This window comes from Mustela nivalis, assembly GCF_964662115.1.
Source record: "Mustela nivalis genome assembly, chromosome: 7".
NCBI classification, from domain to species: Eukaryota; Metazoa; Chordata; class Mammalia; order Carnivora; family Mustelidae; genus Mustela; species Mustela nivalis.
The window spans coordinates 62,423,933-62,434,318 of record NC_139026.1 but is presented as its reverse complement, the minus strand read 5'-3'; positions in this window follow the sequence as shown (position 1 = coordinate 62,434,318).

The following is a 10,386-nucleotide window of genomic DNA, read 5'->3' as shown; positions in this document are numbered from 1 at the left end:
AGAAGGTTTTCAGTTGACTTGGCCAAGATCCATAAGAGCAATCACTATCTGTGGTAGTAGCCTTATGAAATGTATTTTGCAAATAGTGAGATTTGAAAGTCAAAAATTACTTATTAACTGATGGGTTACAGATGGATGTTGTGTTATCAGGCATGAAAACAAGATGAATCTCTTTGGACCTCTCCATCAGAGCTCTTGGATGATTATAAGATCATATATATATATATATATATATATATTTTTTTTTTTTTCCCCCCCTCTGAACACTAGGTCTCAACAATGGGCTTAAAGTATATAGTAAACACATTATAAATAGATGTGCTGCCATCCAGGTTCACAGAACACAATTTACTATAATTCTTGCCCTATGATTTTTGGAATGGTAAGTGAACATTGGCTGCATTACTTTGTAAGAAGAGAGTCAGCGTATTCTTTGAAGCTTTGCAGCTAGGCTTTGACTTCTCCTCTATAGCTATTAAAGTCCTAGATGGCATCTTTTTCCAATATAAGGCTATTTTGTCTACAATGAACATCTGTTGAGCGTTACCACTCTCATACATTATCTTAGCCAGATGTTCCAGATAGCTTCTACATCAGCACTTGCTGCTTCACTTTACAGTTTTCTGTAATAGAGATGACTTCTTTCCTTAACTCTCATGAACCAACCTCTCCTAGCTTCATACTTTTCTTCTGCACTTTCCTCACCTTTCTGAGCCTTTACAGAATTGAAGAGAGTTGGGGCTTGGCTCTGGATTAGACTTAAGCTTAGGGGAATGTTGGGGCTGGTTTGATCTTCTATCCAGACTACCAAACCTCTCTCCATATCAACATTAAAACTGCTTCACTTTCTTACCATTCATGTTCACTGGAGTAACACTTTTAATTTCCTTCCAGAACTTTGCCCTTGCATTCAAAACTTGGCTAACTGGCTCAAGAGGCCTAGTTTTCAGCTTGTGTTGGCGTTGACATGGCTTCCTCACTAAGCTTAATCACTTCTAGTTCTTAAAGTGAGAAGTGTGCAACTCTTCCTTTCATTTGAACAGAAGCCATTGTAGGGTAATTAATTGGCCTAATTCCAGTGTAGAAGTGTCTAAGGGAATAGGGAGGGCCATGGGAGAGAGACTGGGGAATGACTGGTTGTTGGAGCAATTAGAGCACATATACCATTTATTAAGATTTCTGTCCTATAGGTGTAGTTTGTGGTTCCCCAAAGCAATTACATTAGTAGCATGAAAGAGCACTGATCACAGATTACCATAATAATTATAATAATAAAAAAGCTTCAAATATTGCAAGAATTATCAAATATAATACAGAGACATGAAGTGAGCAAAGGCTGTTAGAGAAATGGTGCCCCTAGACAAGCTCAACACAGGTTGCCACAAACTGTCAGTTTCTTAAAAATCTCAATTTCTGCAAAACAGTAAAGCTAAACATGATAAAATGAGGAATGCTTATATATATTGGCAAGTGCAACTCTTGATGTGTTTCATGTGTCACTTATTTGTACATCATTCTCTAGGGCTTCCTATTCTTGAACTGCTGAGAGGTGGCATGGCAGATTCTTAGTGGGGCTTGTGAGGCAACTCTTTCAGGAAAGACCATCACAGGCGTTCAGATGGGGAAACTGTCTGAGAAAGAGGAGGAGGGGCAAGAGAGACTTGGCAAATTTTAGTGGTTTCTTGTCCCCTGCCTGCTTCATTGGAATCTGCCCAGATGTTCCCTTTGCATTTTCAGAGTCTCACTTCTTCCTAGTCGGTGCCATAACTTTAACATAAGAGTCTGTGCAAGGCTGAGAGTTCAGTTTGCATTGTAATTCTTTGTAATTGCAGAATGCTGCTATTCAGTAATCTTGGCCCAGTAGCTACAGGAGATAAGGGGTTCTTTTAGGACAAAGAGACTTTGAGGTCCCTTTATGCAGATCCTGCATTTCTCCCAGGTTCTTCATCGTATTTAGGAGCAGGCAATCGACCTCGTTATTCTCACAAAAATGTTCTGTGACAGCAAACACTTGGTCACCCAGAGCCTTTCCCTCTCTAGATACTTAATTACTGGAGTCTAGATTATAATTCACACAACTTTGTCTACTCTGTGCCATGGAATACCACTGCCCCTTTTACCACAGCAGGTGAGGGTCATTAATGCCTTTAAATGTTTAAATCAGAGACTATTCTAGGTGGCATAGAAGCTATTTATAGAGAACCTACTTTTAACTTTCTTTTCCCCTGGAACAACATTTGGTGTTGGTTAGAGTTCACTCGGAGAAGCTGAATCATTACGAGTGATATAAGGGGTTTATTATAGGAATTAGTTCCTATATGATCATGGGATGTAGTTAAGGAGTCCATTACTGGTCCTGAAGTCAGTGATGCCCACAGTAGAAACAGGAAGGTGGAGACCCAAGTGTGGCAGGATCAAGAAGAGCTGAAAGCAGTGAGGACAAAGTGGAACCCATCTGTCTCTTGCTTGGCCTTGTATTGGTGAGTCATTGCCTCCAAGGCCCTGACTTCCAGGATGTTCATGCCCTGCAGAAGAGCTGGTGCACTTGCCATAGAAAATTACAGAATATGGCATAGAAAATACAGAACAAGGATTCAGAAAAACTGAGGAAGCTGTAGGTCAAGCTGCTACCCAAAGAGATTCAGCAGGAGCTGGAGGAACTGGCTTCTACCTGAAGCCAAGAAGATGAGGCACCAGATCCATGACAATGTGAATGAACCACAGTAGCAGCTGACATTACGTCAACCATCTGAATGTAAAGATGGCTGCTGATTCGTTTCTACCCTCCCAAGTCTGAAGCAGAGTTCACTTGTGGCCAATCCTAACCCAGAATCATGGAAGGAAGTGAATGCTGGTAATTGGTACAATACAAAGCCACCGTACCATCCTATTTTAAATCATAACTGTAGGATTTCATCTTATGAAAATTTCAGGATTAAAGCCAGACACAAAATAATGCAGGTAGATGTTTTAGAAAGCACCAAGGACATCTTTTTTTTTTTTTTTTTTTTAAACAGGTTCTCTTTAAAAAAAAAAAAATTATTTATTTGACAGAAAGAGAGACAGTGAGAGAGATAACACAAGCAGGGAGAGTGGAAGAGGGAGAAGGAGTCTCCCCACTGAGCAGGGTGCCTGACTCGGTTGGGGCTTGATCCCAGGACCTTGGAATTATGACCGAGCCAAAGGAAGACGCTTAACGACTGAGCCACCCAGGTGCCCCAGCCAAGGATATCTTTAAAAAAAAATTTTTTTAGGGGCTTTATACTTTAAATTAAAATCATTTATACTAAAATCCTTTATACATATTTATACTAAACACTGAAATCCTAAAAAGGATTCAGAAATTTTGAACTGGTAAGCAGTTATTGGACAGTGACAGAAAATTTTGTTTCTATAGGTAGTACAACAATCTCATTAAGGAAATAAGAAAATGAAAATTTCCTTAGATACCCAATAGACTCTCACGAAGCATATTTTAGGGTTTAGAATCAAACTGATACTGTAAAATATAAGAAAACGATTTGATATCAGAATGGTTCTTCTAATAGTTGCAAAATATCAAATCTCAAAGTGAATCTCTGACAGCTTCTAAAAACAATGTTTATCAGGTACATCTGGAAAAAATTGTATGTAGGAGATAGAATAGTCCCCCAAAGCTGTTTACACCCAAATTCCTAGGAACTCTTATTTACCTTCCCTGGCAAACAGGAATTAAGATTACAGATGTGGATTAGGGTTGCTAATCAGCTGACCTTAAAATAGGGATATAACCCTGGGTTGTTTGGCTGGGTTCAGTATAATAATAAGGGTCCTTAAATGTGGAAGGAAGCAGGAAAGGTCAAAGTGATACTTGTTGGCTTTGAAGATGGAAGAAAGGGGGACACAAGCCAAGGAATTTAAGCAGCCTTTAGAAACTGGAAAGGACAAGGAAACACATTCTCCCTTAGAGCTTCCAGAAGAAATCCATCACTGCTGACACCTTGGTTTTAAGCCAGGGAAACCCATGTCAGGCTTCTAACCTGTAAAATGTAAAATACTAAATCTGTGTTGTTTTAAGCCACGAAGCTTATGGTAATGTTATGACAGCATTAAGAAACTAATATAATGTTTAACTCTGTGTTTTGAAATAGGGATTCTTAAAACTTATTAGGTCAGTTCATAATTTGTATCTCTAAATGTGTTTGCAGGTGTTGCCATATATTGATACCTCAACTTTTTGATGAAGTGTGGAATTCAGAAGCATGCAACAGAATGTGTGATAATTGTTGTAGAGACATTGGTGAGTTCACAGTTTTTCAAACTGAAGTAGAGTTGACATATAATGTTACATGAGTGTCAGGTGTACAACATAGTGATTTCATAAATCTGTGCACTGTACTACCCACTACAGGTGTAGCTACCATCTGTCACCATGCAATGCTGTTACAGTACCATTGACTATATATTCCCTGTGCTGTACCTTTCACTCCATGACTTACTCATTCCATAACTGTAAGCCTGTACTGCCACTCCCCTTCATGCCATTTACCCATCCCCTCCACCTCCCTCCCCTCTGGCACACATAAATTTGTTTTCTGTATTTGTGGGCCAGTTTCTGCTTTTGCTTTGTTTATTCCTTTGTTTTGTTTTTTAGGTTCTACATACAAGTGAAATCTTAGGATATTTTTCTTTAACTTATTTTACTTATCATAATACCCTCTTGGCCCATTCATACTGTTGCAGATGGCAAGGTCTTATTCTTCTTTTGGCTGAGTAACATGCCATTTTGTATATATACCACATCTTCTTTATCCGTTCATCTGTCTGTGGACATGTGGGTTGCTTCGTATCTTGACGATGAACATAGGGGTACATATATCTTTTCAAATTCATGTTTTCAATTTCTTTGGGTAAATACCCAGTTGTGAAATTACTGAATCATGGTAATTCTATTTTTAATTCTATTTTTAATTTTTTGAGGAACCTCCATACTGTTTTCCAGGGTGGCTCCACCAATTATAGTCCCACCAATGTTGTGCAAGGGTTCCCTTTTCTCCCTATTGGCCTTTGTTCTTGTCTTTTGGATTTTAACCATTCTGACAGGTGTGAAGTGATTTTCATTTGTATTTCCCTTATGTTTAGTGATAGTGAGCATCTTTTCATGTTTCTGTTGGATGTTTTTATGTCTTCTTTGGAAAAATGTCTATTCAGGTCCTTTGCCCATTTTTTTTTAAATTTTTTATTTCTTTTCAGGGTAACAGTATTCATTGTTTTTGCACCACACCCAGTGCTCCATGCAATCCATGCCCTCTCTAATACCCACCACCTGGTTCCCCCAATCTCCCACCCCTCATCCCTTCAAAACCCTCAGATTGTTTTTCAGAGTCCATAGTCTCTCATGGTTCACCTCCCCTTCCAATTTCCCTCAACTCCCTTCTCCTCTCCATCTCTCCTTGTCCTCCATGCTATTTGTTATGCTCCACAAATAAGTGAAATTATATGATAATTGACTCTCTCTGCTTGACTTATTTCACTCAGCATAATCTCTTCCAGTCCTGTCCATGTTGATACAAAAGTTGGGTATTCATCCTTTCTGATGGAGGCATAATACTCCTTGGATTATTATTAATTAATTATTAATTATTAATTATCATCTTCTTGGCTTCAGGTAGAAGCCAGTTCCTCCAGCTCCTGCTGAATCTCTTTGGGTAGCAGCTTGACCTACAGCTTCCTCAGTTTTTCTGAATCCTTGTTCTATGAGCCCTGTGTTTCCATTTGCTTGTGTAATCTTTAATTTCTTTCATCAGTGTGTTATAGTTCTTAGAGTATAGGTTCTTTTGCCTCCTTGATTAAGTTTATTCAGGGTATTTTATTATGTTTGGCACAATCATAAATGGAATTATGTTTTTTATTTATTCTTCTGCTACTTCATTATTAGTATATAGAAATGTAGCTGATTTCTCTATGTTAATTTTATATCCTGTAACTTGAATGAATTCCAATACTTTTTGTTGTAGTCTTTAAGAGTTTTCTTTTTATACTATCATGTCACCTATAAATAGTGGCATTTTAACTTCTTCCTTACAAATACTGGTTTCTTTTATTTCTTTTTCTTATCTGATTGCTGTGGGTAGGACTTCTAGTACTATGTTGAGCGAAAGTGATGACCGTGGGCATCTTTGTTTTGCTCCTAAACATAGAGTAAAAACTCCAAGTTTTTCACCATTGAGTGTAAGCTGTGAATTCTTCAAGTATGGCGTTTAGTATGTTGAGGTGTGTTCCCTCTAAACTCACTTTGTTGAGTTTTTATCATGAAGAGATGTTGAATTTTGTCAAATGCTTTGTCTGCATCTGTTGAGATCATATGGTTTTTACTCTTCCTCTTATGTGTAATTGATTTGCAAACATGGAACTATTCATGTATCCGCAGAATCACTTCTACTTGATTGTGTTGAGTAATCCTTTTAATGTATTGTTGGAAGTGGTTTGCTAACATTTTGTTGAGGAATTTTGCATCTATGTGCATCATGGATATTGGCTTGTAGTTTTCTTTTGTCTGTTGTCTTTGTCTGGTTTTGCTATCAGGGTAAGTCTGGCCTCATGGAATGTATTTGGAAGCCTTACTTCCATTTCTATTTTTTTGGTATACTTTGAGGAGAATAGATATTAACTCTTTTTTGAGTTTGGTAGCATGTACCTATGACTCTGTCTGGTCTTGGACCTTTGTTGGTAATTTTTTGATTATTACTTGATTTTGTTACTAGTAATTGGTCTATTCAGGCTTCTGTTTCTCTCTTCTTCAGTTTCGGAAAATTATGTTTCTAGGAATTTATCCATTTATTCTAGGTTGTCCTATTTGTTAGCATATATGATTTTTCATGACTCTTACAATCCTTTGTATTTCTATGGTGTCAGTTGTTACTTCTCTTTCATTTTTTATTTTATTTGGCTCCTCTCATTTTTTCTTGGTGAATCTGGGTAAAGGTTTATCAATTTCATTTTTCTTTTGAAAGAATCAGCTCTTGGTTTCCTTGATCATCTTTTTTTCTTCAGTCTCTATTTCATTTATTTCTGCTTTGATCTTCATTATATTCTTCTTCCTACTTATGTTGAATTTTTTTTTTTCTAGTTCCTTTGGTTACAAGGTTAGATTGTTCATTTGATATTTTTCTTGTTGGTTGAGTTAGGTTTGTATTGCTATGAATTTACCTGTTATAGAACTGCTTCTGCTGTGTCCCAAAGATTTTGGACCATTGTGTTTTCATTTCCATTTGTCTCCATGTATTTTCTTCTTTCTTTGTCAGCCCATTGGTTGTATAATGGCATGTTGTTTGTGGGTTTTTTTTTTTCCATTTTTTTCCTTGTAATTGATTTCTAGTTTCATACTGTTGTGGTTGGAAAAGATGCATAATATAATCAGTTCTCTTAAATTTATTGAGACTGATTTTGTTCCCTAATGTGCTCTATTCTAGAGAATGTTCCATGTGCACTTGAATATGTAATCTGCTATTTTGGGTTGGAATGTTTTATATATCTGTTATGTCCATCTAGTCTAGTCTAATGTGTCATTCAAAGACAGCTTCCTTTCTGCCTGGATGAGGTATCCATTGATATAAGTGAGGGGTCATTATTGTGTTACCATCAATTTCTCCTTTTATCTGATTATTTTACTTTGTGTGTTTTTTTGTAGTATTTTTTTAAGTTTTTATTTATTTAAGTAATCTCTACACCCAGTGTGGGGTTCAGACTCACGATCCCAAGACCAAGAATCACATATTCTTCTTACTGAGTCACCCAGGCGCCTGTGCTTTATGTATTTAGATGCTCCGATGTTGGGTGCATAGATATTTACAATTGTTTTAACCTCTTGTTGGATTGGTACCTTTTTCATTATGTAATGTTCTTCTTTGACTCTTGATACAGTCTTTGTTTTAAAGTCTATTTTGTCTGTTGTATGTACTGCTACTCTAGCTTTTCCTTTTGGTTCCATTTGCATATATTTTTCCATCCCTTCACTTTCAGTCTGTATGTGTCTTCAGTCTGTATGTGATCTCAGGCCTGAATTAAGTCTCTTACAGGCAGCATATACATGCGTCTTGTTTTTTTAATCCATCCCACCATGCTGTGTCTTTTGAGTTGAACATTTAGACCATTTACATTTAAAGAATTATTGATAGCTATATACTGCCATTTTGCTGTTTTTTTTTTTTGGTTGCTTTGTAGTTCTCTGTTTCTTTGCTTGATCTCTTTGTGATTGCTGACTTCCTCTAGTATTTTAGTTCACTTTTTTCTCTTCTTCTTTTTTTTTTGAGTATAATTAATACATAGTATTACATTAATTTCAGATATACAACATAATGATTCAGCAATTCTATTTATACATTATGCTGTGCCCATCACAAGTATAGCTGCCATCTGTCACCTTGACACAGTGTTACAGTACCATTGACTATATCCCACTGTACTTTTTCCCTTTAATTTTTTCTTTTACCTGTTACAGGTTTGGGGTTTGTGGTTACCATGAGGTTCATATATAACGTCCTAAGTTTAAAGCAGTCCATATTGAGTTGATTGTCATTTAGGTTTGAACACATACTAAAGGAAATTCTTTCTCCACTGTTTATATATATGTTGCCATGTTTTACATCTTTTTTATTCATAATTTCTTTATGTCTAATTATAGCCTTTTCTTTCCCCCTTGTGGAAGCCCATTTAGCACTTCTTGTGACACCAGTTTAGTGGTGATGATTTCCTTTATTTTGGGGAACTCTTTATCTCTTCAATTCCAAGTGACAGTTTTACTGGGTATTCTTGATTGCAGGTTTTTTGTTTTTGTTTTGTTTTATTTTGTTTTCCTTTCAGCACTTTGAATGTATCATGCCAGTGCCTTGGGGCCTTCAAAATTTCTTCTGAAAAATCAGCTGATATCTTTGTTGAACTTCTCTTGTACATGCTTTTTTTGTTTTTCCTCTCACTGCTTTTACAATGATCTCTTTAGCCTTTGACATTTTAATTATGTGTTGTGGTATTGAGCTTCTTGAGTTTATCTTCTTAAGGGGCTCTGCATGCTTCATGAATTTAAATGTCTATTTCCTTCCCTAGATTAGGAAAGTTTCCAGCTATAATTCTTTTTTTTTTTTTTAAAGATTTTATTTATTTATTTGAAAGACGGAGATCACAAGTAGGCAGAGAGGCAGGCAGAGAGAGAGAGAGAGGGAAGCAGGCTTCCTGCGGAGCAGGGAGCCCGATGCGGGGCTTGATCCCAGGACCCTGAGATCATGACCCGAGCTAAAGGCAGCAGCCCAAACCACTGAGCCACCCAGGCACCCCTCCAGCTATAATTCTTTAAATAAATTTTCTACCACCTTCTTCCCTATAATATGATTGCTTGTTCACTTGATGCTGTCCAACAGATCTCTTAACCTAACCTCATTTAAAAACTTTATTTTTGGGGTGGTGGCTGGCTGGCTCAGTTGATGGAGGTTGTGACTCTTGATCTCAGGGTTATGACTTCAATTTTTATGTTACGCATAGAGTTTATTTAAGAAAAATAAAATTAAAATAAAAACAATTATGTTTGCTGTTCAGCTTGGGTGCTTTCCATTATCCCATCTTCCATATCATTCATCTGTATCCATTAATCTACTTGTGATTTCTTCTAGTGTTTTTCCTTTTCATGTATATTCTTTAGCCCTGGTTCTTTACATTTTCCAGGTGTTTGTTGAAGTTCTCACTGAGTTATTCTACTCTTCTCTCCAGCCCAGTGTCCATCTTTATGATGATTACTGTAAATTTTTCACCAGACACAGGCTTATTTCTGTTTCATTTCTTTCTTTTTCTGAGGTTTTTTTCTGGTTATTTGGGGGCATTCCTTTCTTTCTGTTTCAATTGATTTTGTTTGTTTCTATGAATTAGGCAGAAAAGCTACTTTTCCTAAACTTGAAGGAATGATCTTGGTATGTGGTTGTCCCCTGTGTAAACTGTATCTACCCGGTGACTTTTACTAGCTGGTGGAACTGTGGCTGGCGTGGGTTAGCCTACAGCCAAGGTGGTTGCTGGCTGGAGGGTCCCCGGGTGCTTAGTGTAGGGCACCAAATAGGAAGGATAGTTATAAGCGGATATGGGCATGGACTGCGATTGCCATAGGGTCCTCTGAAAGGACAAATGAAGCAGGTGTAAGCCAGGGTGCCCTGGCAGGGCAGCTGAAGCTGAAAAAGGCATCAACCGGGGGTGCCCTAGAGAGCCATCTGAAGCCAAAGCAGTACAGGCCTGCAGTGTTCCAGGGTACTTTGTGCCTGCCTCAGTTTTGTGAGAGGGCTAGATCTGTAGTGAGCACTGACCAGGGCTGTCCCAATGTGCACCACTATGGAGCTGCTCTTGTAGGACAGCGAAGTTGGTGTGGGTTGG